Genomic DNA, 3,559 nt, shown 5'->3' with positions numbered 1-3,559 from the left:
TTCGCCGTTCGTAAGTTAAAAATACCTCATTTTTTCGAATTTTTCAGAATTAACCCCCCCCCCCCCAAACTACCACAAAGAGAGCGGATCCGTTCTGGTTATGTCAATCATGTATCTAGGACTCGTGTTTTTTTCCACCAAGTTTAATCCCGATCCCTCCACTCTAAGTGTTTTCAAAGTTTTAGTTTTCCCCCTCCCAACTCCCCCCAATGTCACCAGATCCGGTTGGGTTTAAAATAAGAGCTCTGAGCCACGATATCCTTTTAAATATCAAATTTCATTGAGATCCGATCACCGGTTCGTAAGTTAAAAATACCTCATTTTTTTAGTTTTTCAGAAACCCCCCCCCCAACTACCCCAAAGAGAGCGGATTCCGTTCCGTTTATGTAAATCATCTATCTAGGACTTGTGTTTATTTTTCCCACCATGTTTCATCCCGATCCCTCCACTCTAAGTGTTTTCCAAGTTTTAGGTTTCCCCCTCCCAACTCCCCACCCCCGTAACCAGATCCGGTCGGGATTTAAAATAAGAACTCTAAGACACGATATCCTTCTAAACATCAAATTTCATTGAGATCCGATCACCCGTTCGTAAGTTGAAAATACCTCATTTTTTCTAATTTTTAAGAATTATTCCCCCCCCCCCAACTCCACCAAAGAGAGCGAATCAGTTCCGATTATGTCTATCATGTATCTGGTACTTGCGCTTATTTTTCCCATCAAGTTTCATCCCGATCCCTCACTCTAAGTGTTTTTCCAGTTTCCCCCCTCCAACTCCCCCCAATGTCATCAGATCCGGTCGGGATTTAAAATAAGAGCTCTGAGACACAATATCATTCCAAACATCAAATTTCATTAAGATCCAATCACCCACTCATAAGTTAAACATACTTCATTTTTCTATTTTTTCCGAATAAACCGGCCCCCCACTCCCCCCCCCCCCAGATGGTCAAATCGGGAAAACGACTATTTCTAATTTAATCTGGTCCGGTCCCTGATACGCTTGCCAAATTTCATCGTCCTAGCTTACCTGGAAGTGCATAAAGTAGCAAAACCGGGACTTTAGGTTTCCCCCCTCCAACTCCCCCCAATGTCATCAGATCCGGTCGGGATTTAAAATGAAATTTCTGAGACACAATATTATTCCAAACATCAAATTTCATTAAGATCCAATCACCCGCTCATAAGTTAAAAATACTTCATTTTTCTATTTTTTGCGAATTAACCGGCCCTCCACTCCCCCCCCCAGATGGTCAAATCGGGAAAACGACTATTTCTAATTTAATCTGGTCCGGTCCTGATACGCTTGCCAAATTTCATCGTCCTAGCTTACCTGGAAGTGCCTAAGTAAGCAAAACCGGGACCGAGAGACCGACAGAATTGGCGATTGCTATATGTCACTTGGTTAATATCAAGTGCCATAACAAGTAAATTCGATAAGGACTATTGACATACCCTAATACCAATTTCCATCAAAACGAACCTGAGCTGAATTGGAGTTTAGCAACAAAATATTTTGTATACAAAGCATGAGCTATATTTTGATTAATCCTATATAGTTTCTAATAAGGTTCGAGTAGTATTTTGGGTTAGATTTTTAAAGTAACATACTAGAGCGTTTTCTAAATAAGTTCGGAGACCAAGCAGGCAAAGCAAGACAATGCAAGGCAACAGGACAACAACAAAAAAATAATTAGAATTCCAAGTACTGACCTTTCTTTATTATAGCTTTCTTAGGCGAAATTGGTTGAGTGGAAACAATTTTCAAATCCGCTTAGTTGCTCAGAAAGAAAAAAAAAAAAAAAAAAAAAAAAAAAAAAAATCAGAAGCGCGAAGTCTTTTCCTGAAAAAAGCCTCATTGAAATCATGGCTCAAATAAGATTTTTTTTTTTGAAAAATTATTATTTTCTTTTTTGCTGTGGACTAGCTTCGTTTTTTTTCCGTGTCCTTATTCTCCCGTATTGTCAAATAGAGACGGTTCAGAAACTTACATATTTGTACGATATTTTTTACATATTATTTCTCCTTATTTGAGTTCCAGCAATTTCAATTTAAGAAACTCATTTATCGACAGCATGAGAAAATATAACAAAACGTGGTAGTTTGCAGCCAGTTGAAAAGCAGAATAAATTTCAAAAGCAAAGGCAATTTTCACATTCAGCCGTGTCTTCAATAAAGTTTTTCAGGCAAAGCTGGTGTACTTTTTTAATTTTTCAGGGCAACTACAATGAAAAGGCCTTAACTAATCATGGTGTTTGAAATTGAAAAAGGAAAATTATGATTAAATTGGGGGACCACTGTTAGTTGATGGGTTGAAAATTGAAATTTGGATTGAATCAAAATTTGAATGAGGGTATATTGTTTCAACGTCTACTGGACTGCCCTTCTAAAGAGCCTTTTGTCAGGCACTTGACAAGATCATCAGAGTATTATATTGTAATGTATACTGTAAATACTTAGTTCAGTAAAAAAAAAAAAAAAAAAAAAAAAAAAAAAAGCAAGCAAGCAAGTTCTATGGACCTATCAAGATAGAGCGGTAGTAGGCCTTAAAAATTTTGTCAGAGATTGAGCAAAGCACTAGGTATACAGTCAAGGGCCCTGTTGCTATATCAAGCATTGTTAACATTAAAGAGCTACAAAAAGAAAGTGGAACGAAACTTGAATTGGCTCTCACTACGTTTGTTACTAAAGAGAATCCGTCCATCAGCAATATGGACACCCCGCCAGAGATATTGAAACAACATGCACGATTCGTAGGTGTTCAACTTCTGGCGTGCTTACACCTTCCCCCCCCCACGGCAAAATAAAGTTTAACATTCTATTTTTCACTGACTTTATTTTCTTTGGCCAAATGAATGGAAATTTGGCCAAAAAATGGCCAAATTGAATGGAACTACAATTAGTGTTACAAGGATTGTAGACAGGCAGATACACAGAAGAAATGTCTCAGCCGAAAGCACAGAACAATTTTAAAGAATTAACTTATTCATCTTCTGGATTGAAAGTATAAAACTTTATAGAAGAACGTCTCTTAAGCACAAGAATATTTTAAAAGGGTTTCACTGTTTGCTTCACACTTATCCACAGAATAGTGAAGAAAGTAAAGAGATGAAAGAGCCATTTTTGAAGTTGATCGAAATTTATGAAGAAGATGTGGAAAACAACACCTTAAACGTTTGATGGCGGAAAGAAAAATTTGGCAAAAATTTCTCTAACGGAACAAGGCACACCATGTCAATGCAACTGATTTTCTAAATATTTGTGCAAAGCACTCTCTCCGAACATCCATATCTTACTTAATATTTTAATCACTACACCTGTATCGACCAGCAAACAGAGCGCTCCTTTTACACTTCGGAGAATCAAGACATACCTAAGAAACGTGACGTCTGAAAGTAGGCTAAATGGCTTTGCCAATCTCAATGTCCACAGGGAAATTCTAGTTGACACAGACAGTGTATATATCCATACTGACGAAGACTCAATTTTGTTTTGTAAGACAGCTAATATAGGAAGATTGTGTCAGAATTGTGTCAGAAAAGAGAACACTTTCTTTTTGA

Source organism: Artemia franciscana, chromosome 5 (genome assembly GCF_032884065.1).
Source record: "Artemia franciscana chromosome 5, ASM3288406v1, whole genome shotgun sequence".
Taxonomy (NCBI): Eukaryota; Metazoa; Arthropoda; class Branchiopoda; order Anostraca; family Artemiidae; genus Artemia; species Artemia franciscana.
The sequence above is the reverse complement of the archived record's forward strand: the minus strand, read 5'-3'. Positions refer to the sequence as shown.